Raw genomic sequence first — 10422 nt, 5'->3', positions numbered from 1 at the left:
TGCCCCCCAGCACCCAGCTCCCTGTGGGCTGGCGCCCTAGAGCCAAGCCGGGCGGGACTGCCTGGCCAGGCCTGTTTGGCCCACGGGCAACCCGGGGCCTACTGGGCCCCTTTCTGCTGCGACTCCCAGCACTGGCTGAAGGATGCAGGTCCCCAAGCCTGGGTCTAGCCCTCCTTGCCTCCGTCACCCAGCTCCAGGCCCCTGGCGTGCAGCTGCAGTCCCCAAGGACCAGCCCTCAAGACTGACCTTTCCCAGCGGAGGGGGCACATTCCTCACAGCATTCTGCCCCCAGAGGCTGGGCTGGCCTGGGCCAGCTGCCCTGCTCATGACCGACCTGTCCTGGGGGAGGAGGGCCGGGCCTAGGGAAGACCCGCCTGCTGCCTGCTGACCGGACACAAGGCCCGGTCAAGGCCACCGGCTAAGGCCCAGACGAGGGGCAACCAGGAGAGGCAGAGTGGGCGGCACCCCCTCCTCTTCTGGGCCAGGGGCTGCCGGGTGTCGGAGGCTTCCAGGGCAGGCCAGCCTGGTAGACAAGGGGGCACAGGCCGGGGGGCAGAACCCCACCCCAGTCACGGCAGCAGGGAGGACTGGGGTCTTGCCCCGAAGACCTCACGTTCCTCCTGCCGCTGGGCCCGCGAGCCCCCAGCCCACCCTGTGCCCCCTGCCCAGGCACCGCAGGGACAGCATGAATCCGTGTCCCAGGCCGCCTGTGGCAGTGCTGGGCCTGCACCCCTCAGTCCTCACTGCCCTAAACCCCACTGCTCCTGGGCTGTGCCGGGGCCCGTCCGCCTTCCCTCCCCAGCCAGAGGGGCGGAGCCCGGGCCAGGCCACAGAGCCAGGGCCAGAGGGCACCAGAGACCGGGCAGCCCGGGACACTCCCCTGGGTCCAGGGTCAGGGAGGGTAGGTGGCGCAGGCTCTGAGGAGACAGGATGGGTCACCTGGGCTGAGCACAAGAACCAGGGTCCCGTCATTGACTCAGAACCAAGTACCCAAACCCAGTGAGGAACTTTGCCCAGGAGACACTGGCTCCGTCCCTGCAGGAGGTGGCTCTGCGCGGAACTGGAAAGGGGACTCCGTCCTGGGCGTCCTCAGGAAGACACAGGCTGCCGGAGCCCCTGTGATGGGCGGTGGGGAAGGGGAACCAGAAAGCCCCGGGAGCATCAGGCCAGAGCAAGGCCGGGGTAGCCCCGGCAGAGGCCCAGTGGCCCACACTCTCGGTGCCCTGGGCCCCGTGTGATACCTACCCCTCCTTCCTGCTGACCCTTCTTGTGGTCACCGCCCTCATCCCCTCCGTGGCCCTGGACCACACACTCCCGCCCCAAAGCCTGCGTCTCCTCGAACCCAGCTCACACCTGTCCCTCCTGCTCTCCCCTCCCCACAGCTGGCTCCAGTCTGGAGGTGCCCTCGCCTCCCCCCCCGCAAAGCTCCCCCACCCCAAGCTCTCCCCCCAGGCCACGCCCTTGGGCTCTCAGCCACTGGTTGATCAAGGGTCTCCTGCCGCCACCCCGGGGGGCTTCGGTGCCCCCATCTTCCTGGGCAGGGGTTCTGGGAGGGGGCCCGGCCCCTGCACCCCAGGCTCCCTGAGTCTCCACGGCTGCCCCAGGCCATAATCCTCCACTGACCAGGCAGATGAGGTCCAGCTAATCTGCCTCAGGCAGGGCTCTGCTGGCGAGGCCGCTGCCCAGGGGACCCCCCACCCCTCCTCTGATGCTCCAGGAGTCAGGGGGGCGCAGAACCACAGCTGCTGTGCGAGACAGGGATGCCCCAGGGCTGCAGGACGCCGGCGGGGAGCACCCCTCCCAGGGGTGGCTGTGTCACCCGCACGGTGCCGCTGAGCACACTGGGTGCAAAGGCCACGCCCCCGGTAATTGCCAAGCGGGAGGTGACCCCCCTACGGGCCCCAAGCCCACATGGCTCAGCCCCCAAACCAGGAGGTGTGGGACCCCTGCCTCGCACCCCCAGCAGCCCCCCAAAGGTGCCAGGCCAGCAACACCAGCTGGGACCCCCACTCCCGCAGAGTCACACTCGGGGCCCAGGTCCCAAGGCCTGAGAAACAGCCCCCCAGGGGGCTGCCTGAGAGCAGACTTGGGTGACCCCTGGAGGGAGCAGGGCCTAGCGCCCCACCTGGCCCCATAACGGGGGCCACAGATGGGGCCCTGGGGCGCCCTTCACACCTGGGCCAGGTTCACCCCACCCCCACAAAGGCAGGTAACCTGGTGTGCTCCCCCATTGCCTGGGACCCACACACCCCTCCCCGGGGTGGGGGGCTGCCATTCCTCACAAGGCCCCAGACCCCAACTGTGGTCGACGCCCTCGGTCAGGGGCCTCCCTGCTCGAGCCTGGACACCTGCTACAGGTGCCCAGTCCGCCGCCCTGGCCCAGCCCTGTGGGGCTCAGGTGGGAGGAAGCAGCACACCTGGCCTCCAGGCCCTCGTACCTGTCCCACCCTGAATGACAGGCCCACCCGGGAGGCCTGCCCTGCACTGGGACCCCCTGCACCCCCAGGCCAGGATAGCTGGGGACCAGCTACCCAGGTCAGGAAGGGGCAGGAGGGCTCCGTCGCGGAGGGGGTCCCCAGGCCCCTCCATCCTCACGCCCACCCTGCACCCAGAGGGGCCCTCCCCTGTGCTCCCCTCTCCAGGTCCTGTCCCGTGACCCTGGGTGATTCCTTCAAGGCTTCTCACACTGCCTCGTGGCTGCTGACAGGACCACGCATATTCGCCTGCACACCGTGTGCTCCAGGGAGGGGACGTCCGGGCCTGTCCGGCTCTGCCCCTGCACCAGCTGGGACCGGGCGCTCGAGTGGGGGTGGGCACAGGGCCCGGGCCACCAAGTCAGCTCCAGGAGGAGACACGGAGCCGGCGTCTGGCCTGGCCGTCCAGCCTTCTAGGGCTCAGCCTCACCAGGCAGCACCAACACCTCCAGCCGCAGAGCCTGGCGTGCAGACGCGCCCAGCAGACGGGACGGGCAGGGCCAGTTCCTGAGGCGAGGAGAGAGCACAGCACCCTCGACCCCACACGACCCCCAGGGGAGAGGCGCCCGGCCGCTACACTGCGGTGGAACCACCGCCCAGGCCGCCTGGCCCAGCAGCCGCCAGGACACGGAGGCCTCAGATGGGCCTCACCCGGCCCCCTGCCTCAGGTCCCCCGGCTGTCAGAAGGCGGCTCCCAGCCCCTGGCTCCTTCCTGCCCCAAGCCCCACGGAGGACGGCGGCCGGCCGCGGGACACTGGCGGCCATGGCTCCAAGGAAGGAGTGCCCTTACGGTCAGAAGCCGGGTAGCTCTGGCTTCATTTTTTTTTTATGGCCGAGATTGATCTTGTCCTAACGCGGCAGCAACGAGGGAGCAGTGACAGCGGCATCTCCACCTCTCCCCCGGGGAAGACTGGGAAATCAATTTAATCTTCCAATAAAACCCACAAATTACACCCACAGGCTTCCCAGCACGAGCGCACACACACACGCACGCACGCGCACACACGCCCGTGCGCACACATGGACTCCCGCGGAGCCGCAGGCCCGCCCCAGAAGGGACACACACCATGTTCGCTTGCCCTTCGTGGGGCAAACCAGTATCTGCCCTCCCTGCTTGTCTGCTTCCAGCCCTTTCCTCCTCCGAAGCTTCTTTGCCTTCTCGAAGGACCTTCCAATGGACCCTCCCTGTGTCCACTTTACTCAGAATGGTCAGTAACAGCAGGACACACAGGGTCCTCAGCCCCCCACCAGCCTCCCCCGACGCTGCACGGGGGGCCCAGCTCAGCATGCAGTAGGCCCTCAGACAGTGCTCAGGTGGAGAAGGGAAAGGAGGCCGGGGCCTCCAGGAGGGAGAGACAGGCCCACTCACGTATGCTGGAGATTATTTAAACGTTTAGTCTGAGAAGCGGCATGACCCCGTACGTCTGGGTGTCTCCTCCCCAACTATTTTTATTTTATCAGGCAGTGTGAGCTGCCTCCTTCAAGTCCACCCTCCCAGGCAAGACCTCAACGTGGCTGTGCTCCGGGCCGGGGGACACAGGAGCCCTGGCTGGCCCGAGGGGTCCGCACCACGACAGTGGAGCCAGAGGGTCCTTTGGCCGGGTCAGCAAGGCCTGGGCCTGGCCCCAGACAAGCCTGGGGGAGAGCTGAGGGCCCGGGGGGCAGGGAAGCAGCCGGGGAGGGAGACACCCTGTCACCAGGATGTGCCCTTTTCCTCCTGTAGGCCCCACCCCACCTCACGGGGCAGGCAGCGGGGGAGATGAGCGTTCGGTGGGCGGGGGCCTGGCCCCCCTGTATCGTCCAGCTGGGCTGTGAGGAGGGCCAGAGGGGGACAGGGCGCGAGCGGGCCAGGCTCTGCTCCGCCCCCTTGGGCTGCTTCTGCCCACCTGCCCTCTCTGGGCCTGTGCGCTAGACCTCAGGGAGTCAGGCACAGAGTGTGTCCTAGAGGGTGGGGACAGACTGGTGGCCAGCCACGCCCCATCCAGCAGGCCGACGGACCAGCTGGGCTGGGCCTGCACCTTCCACCTGCCCACAGAGGCCCCTGCTGCTCCTGTTCTGGGTGGGGATGGCAGCAGCCTGCCCCCTGCCCCTCCGGCCGGCGGCCTGAGCTCCTTCCAGGATCAGCCCTGGGAAGGCCAGCGGGAACTTTCTGTCTACCACCCAACAGAGAGTGATGGAGCAGAAGCGTTCGTGATGGTCACAGCTGTCCTCAGCTGTTCCGGCCTCCTGTGGCAGTGGGCACTGGTGGACAGGACACTCTCTGAGGCAGAGGGTGTCCAGTGCCCGCACCTGTCCCCTGGACGAGCCCCTTCCCCCGCAGTGGGCCCCCATGCTGACATGGAGCCGTCTGAGCACCACGGGGGGCCGGGGGGTCTCCAGCACAGCGGGGTCCCAACGTTTGGCCTTCCTCTGCCCACCCAGCAGAGCCGGGGCCTCCTCGTACTGGCCGGGGACAGGCCCAGCCCCGGCGGTCCCCCGCTGAGCTACAGCGGCGGCATTAATCACATCCGACAGACCGGGAGAGGACTCCGCTAGCAGCCATCCACGGCCTCCTGCCCTCAGAGCTGCCCTGGTGCCTGTGTTCTGGGGGCTCCTGCCCTGGCAACACTTGGGTGAGGCTGCGAGGGCGGGCAGGCGGTGGGGGGCCGAGGCTGGTGCCGGCCCACATCGGGAGGGGCCCAGGGAGCCCCAGGGAGTGGCTGCAGAGGGAGAGAGAGGCTCACAGCGGCACCGGGGGCGGGGGGGGGCACTTCCCTGAAAAGTCACCAGATGGAACCTGGTCTGCCTGTGGGGAGGAGAGGAAACTCCTGCAGGGCTGGGGGACAGCTCCAGGGGAGGCGTCCTCGTGGTACTGGCCAGCCGGCCCCGCCCAGGCCCGTGCGGGGAGTCCGGGGGGCAGCAGCCGGTGGGGCTGGACGGCCGCCAGGCAGAGCCACAGGGGGAGACAAGAAACAGAAGAAGGCTGGGCCCTTCCCCCAGCCCGGCCACGCCTCCCAGCCAGGGTGGCCAGCCACCTCCAAGGCAGCTGCGGAGAGAGCCCTGGGGCCTCAGCACAGAGGGGATGTTCCAGAACCGGGCAGGTCCTCCAAGTCTGACTAGTGTCCCACATCTCGTGCAGGACGCCCCTCCCACCCCACCTGGGGGCTGGGCCAGCTGCCGGCCCCTGCTCCTGCCCCGAGGGGCCCGGCGGACCTGCCTGGGCCTCACCCTGACTCCCCTCCATGAAGCCCCCAGACGCACCCTGCTGACCGGGAAGGATGCCCAGGAAGAGCCGCCTGCACCCGGCCCACAGTCAGCTCCACCGCGGGGGCCTGACCGCCAGGGAGAGCTTCCAAAGGAAGCAGCAGCTCGGCTGAGGCAGGGCCCGGGGCATGGGCCAGGCCAGGTCCCGTTCAGTGTGAAATCGGGACCGCCCTGAGCCACCTGGAGGCTTGTCTGTGGGTCCCCAGACCTGGGCAGGCTGAGGGGACCCCCAGGACAGGGTGGCCCTCTGTCCCTGAGCGGTGGCTTCATCATGGCTCCCGAGGACCCGCCTGCGGACGGAGCCTTCCTGGGCCACCACGCCTGCATTCCCCACCCTCGGGACACTGAGCTTGAGGGTCCACGGGCTCTGGCGCTGCCCAAGCAGGCAGACTCCTAGCAGCTCGGTCCCCTCAGCTGACCGGCTGGCACACGAGGCCCCAGCCTGGGACCTTCCGCACACGCTGCCCCGGCGGGTGTGGAAACCCCGGTCGAGGGCTGCCCGGGTGGGTGACTTCCTCTCCCCACAGCTCGCAGGAGCCACGGAAACGTCCTGTCCTGGGGCGGGCATCCGCTGCCCCACCTGGAGGCCCATGCCCACCGGCCTTTCCCACAAGGGACGTCCGTCCAGCCCGCGGGAGCCCACGAGCTGGAAGCAGAGTCCCAGGAAGAAACAGACATTTCCGATTACTCATGCCCCACCTCAACCCCACTCCCACCGACAGCTCTCAGAGAACGTGGAGCCGGCCCGGCCCGGCACAGGACGGAGCCCCACGTGCCCCTCACCCGCACCCTGCCCCTGGAGAGGGATGCTTCCCGGTGGGGGCCGGACCACTGGCTGTTCAGGAGACAGGTGACAGGAGAGCCGAAACCTCGGCCGTCGGCTCAGCAGCTGTGCAGCTGGAGGCCGGACCCAAGACTGCAGCCATCTGCTCCATCCTCGGCTGCACGTTTGAGACTGCTCCCTCCCTGGGAGGGGGGCCCAGCACGCTCGACCCAGAAGATAAGGGCCACGCCGCACATCCCCACCCTCGAGGCTGGCCGAGTCCTCAGCCCAGAGGACAGGGCACGGAGGGGGGCTCACGGCGGTGCCTGCTGCCACCCCGCTCCCAGGCTGCTCCCTCGTTGGCTGAAGACACTGGCTATGTCGGGGCTACCTGGACCTTGGGGCCCTGGGGCCACATGGTAGCAGCCATTCCTGCACCGTCTTCAAGCAGGCATCCTGCACCCAGCGGTTCTGAACGAGGCCGGGCCAGCCCAGGACTGTTAATTCCACAGAGTTCTCTGCAGGCCAGATTGGCAGGAATGTGCTGGGCCAGGCCCTCCCCAGGGACCACCCACCCATGGGAACCCTGCCCTGCGCTGGGGGCTGCGGTCAGGGAGTGGGTGCACCGGGAGTGGCCTGAGCACCTGGCCAAGCTGGGAACATCTGCACCACCAGCCCCGTCTACACACACCACACTGTCCTCCTTCATAAAGGGCAACTCATCTTGGGAGGCAGGAGGGGACAGGCATTCCTGGAGCAGCCACACGGGCCAGGCGCACGCTTCTTAAGGCCACCCTAGGAAGGCAGCCCCATGCTGTCCCTCTCCTCCATGAGAGGCTCAGAGAGGGTCAGTGCCTTGCTTGAGGTCACACAGCTCATCAAAGGCGCCGGCGGGGACCCATCCTCAGTCCGCCTAGCAGTAATGCCCCTGCCTGCTACACATGCTTTCCAAGGCTCCCCAGGCCCTCCCCCGTGTCCATGCCAATCAGAGGGCAGAACAAATCGGGTCCAGAACAACCAGGATCCAGACGAGTCGCCAGAAGGCAGCTCCTACTGTCCTTGGAATCCCAGCCCTTAATCAGGAAGTTCTTTTGCTGTCTGGCCCAAGTCACTCCTGCTGCAGCCGTGGCGCTGGTCCCCCTTCCCTCCCTGCCACTCCCACCCCTGGTCCGGAGCAAGTGCTGCATTGGGGACAGACAGAGACCCTCTTTGGAGAAGCTCTGCCCCATCCTGTCCCTGCAGGACGGGCCCCGACGCCAAGCACCCGGCCCCTCTCCATCCAAGCTCCTCGGCGCCCGGCAGCTCCGGGCAGCCTCAGAGGGCTCCTGCCAGCCCAGCGGATCTGTGCCGTCTGCCCGGAGCAGCGCGCTGGCCCCCAGATCAAGACAGCATGACAGATCTGAGCAAGAATTTGCCCGCACAGGTGCCAGGGCTCAGCAAACAAGGGCAGGTCCCTCAGGTGGAGGCTGCCGCTGCCCTGTCCATGGTGCTGACAGAGGCTCGGGGCTGCCTGCACGGCCCTGGACGGGGACGGTGTGAACAGGCTTGGCCCCTGGGTCCCACAGGTCAGGACACCCAGATCTGACCCCCAACAAGGCTGAAGTCCGTTGGGGGCGGGGTGGCGGTCAGGGGACTGTGTCGGCTCTGACAGGGCACCGCCTCCTGCTGCCCACCGGGGTTGTCACCACCCTTCAGAGTGGATGCCGGCACAGGTAGGGATGATGTGGGGGCCGGAGGCCGGGGGTGGGGAGACGTGTGCGGGTGTTGGTGCGAATGGGGTCGTCGGAGAAGCCCCTGGTCGGGGGCGTCAGGCACTGCCCATGTGGGGTCGGTGGGTCACCGATGGGCAGCTCAGCACCTGGTCCTGGGCTCCCCACAGGGCCAATCACAGCCTTCTTCCTTGAGCCCCTCCTGTCCCCCTTACCTTGGTCCCGGCTGAGCCCGCCAGGGTCCCCGGGCACTGCCATGGCCCGCAGGCTCCACCCCGACTGCCACCGGCACAGCCTGAGGGGTCCCCAGGCAGCGTGCTGGCCCCGTGTGTCCCTGTGTCCAAGCCGGGCAGCCCTCGCGTGCCCCTGTCCGATCAACGTGCTGCCCGCGCCGGCTGCCACTGCTGCCGGGACCGCCCCTCCCGCGGGCTCCCCGCCTGCCTTAACCCTTCACTGCCACTGCCACTGCCAGGCTGGGAACCACAGAGGGAGGAATGGTGCACGTGGGGCACGTGTAGGGGTGGGAGTCGGGGGCAGGGGGCGCGGGCAGAGGCAGGAGCATGGGATGGGGGTGGTGCTGTGCGCTCCTCCAGCTGGGGCTCTGCCCACCACCCCTGGCTGTTCCTGGCCTCCCTCCCGCCCTCCAGGTCAGCCCCCCTACCAGAGCGGGTAGACGCTTGCATCCCCCCAGGAGCCAAATGTCCCCCAGCTGGCATCCCCCCACGTCACTGCACAGGGCCTCCTCCCAGGACAAGTCACCCCACCCCACAAGGGGCCCCCACGAAGGCTCGGCGCTTCAGAGGTGGCTAGGGTGACATTTCACTGGCTGTCCTGGTGGGGGGTGTGCAGGATGACGACAGTGGGGGTCCCAGGGCCCCTGGTGACAGCCCAGCCCCCTCGGCATCCAAACCCCTCCTGTGCTCAGCCCACACCTGGGTTTGGTAAGTCCGGTCGCCTCTGGGAAAGGCCCAGCAGCCCCAAACTCTCAGAAGAGGAGAAACCGAGGCAGGGAGAGAGGGGACCAAAGGAGAGGAGATGAGAGGCAAAACCAAAGCCAGATCCGAGAGAGTGAGAATGTGTGGGAGGGCGTGCGGACCACAGGGTCCCCGGGGGAGCGGGCTCTGGCCGGCCCAGCCTCGTGTCCCTGGAGTGGACCAAAGGCCCCTGAGCCCCACCCTGTGAAGAAGTCGGATGAAACTCAGGTTCAGGCTCTAATGAAAGATCGATCGGTGTCGCCAGCCCCGCCCCCCGCGCTCCGTGACCTGGGCCTGCGAGTAACAGGCGGTGATTAAGCACGTGTTCATTTGCTTAAGATTCTGATCTCCTAAATCTCCTTTCTGGGCATTTAAGCAAGATTCCGCCTTTGAGAGCCTTTGGCCTGGCTAGCAGTGGGTGGGAGGAAGGGCCTGCCGGCCCCCAGGAGTTTAATTTCCTTCTTGTTTGAGGCAGGGGACTGGAATACACAGTCAGGTGATGGGAAGTGGGCGCGGGGCCCCTGTCTGAGCCCCTCTCACTGGGGTGCGCACCTTGTGCCCTTGAGCCCCACTTCTGTCCCCGGCCGGGTGCACTGCCCTTCTACGGCCTGAGCTGCCTCCCTCCCACCACCCTGCTGTTGTGTGCAGCACCCCTGCTTTGGGATCAGGCCCAGCTGCATAAACCTGCCTGACTCGGGGGGCAGAGGGCCTTCCCCAGCCCTGGGGACAGAGCCCAGGCCTGGACACCCAGGGCAGGGGCAGTGGGTGTGGCCTCACAGGTCAAAACGGCGGAGGAGGACTGAGCCTAGAGCAGTCGTCCCTCTACCCCCTCTCTGGGCTGGGGTTCCTGCGTTCCAGGTCTGAAGCGCTGTGTCCGGACAGGGGCCAGTCTGAGGCTGGGCCTGGCCATGAGCTCCAGCTGGGTCCACCCAAGCATTGCCGGGAGGAGACTGTGCCCTAAGACGTGGAGGCCAGCCTGGACCTTGGACCCAGAGCCCTGGGTTCCCGGCCAGGCCTGTAAGTGGACAAACCTCATGTGTCACCTCGGTTTCCTTGCCTGAAAAATGGGAACACTGCACACGTGCTCCCGGGGCCAGGCCCTGCAAAGGGGGGCAGCCCCTCGCTGTCTGCGCCCAACAACCAGGGCCGCGTGGGGACCCTGCCGAGGCCTCCCCCGCTCCCGGCCCCGGGCTGCCCCACCCAGACGTGGCCCTGATGCTCCCCACGCACGCCCAAGAAAGGCAGGGGCAGCCCAGGGT

This window comes from Phocoena sinus, chromosome 1 (genome assembly GCF_008692025.1).
Source record: "Phocoena sinus isolate mPhoSin1 chromosome 1, mPhoSin1.pri, whole genome shotgun sequence".
Taxonomy (NCBI): domain Eukaryota; kingdom Metazoa; phylum Chordata; class Mammalia; order Artiodactyla; family Phocoenidae; genus Phocoena; species Phocoena sinus.
The sequence above is the reverse complement of the archived record's forward strand: the minus strand, read 5'-3'. Positions refer to the sequence as shown.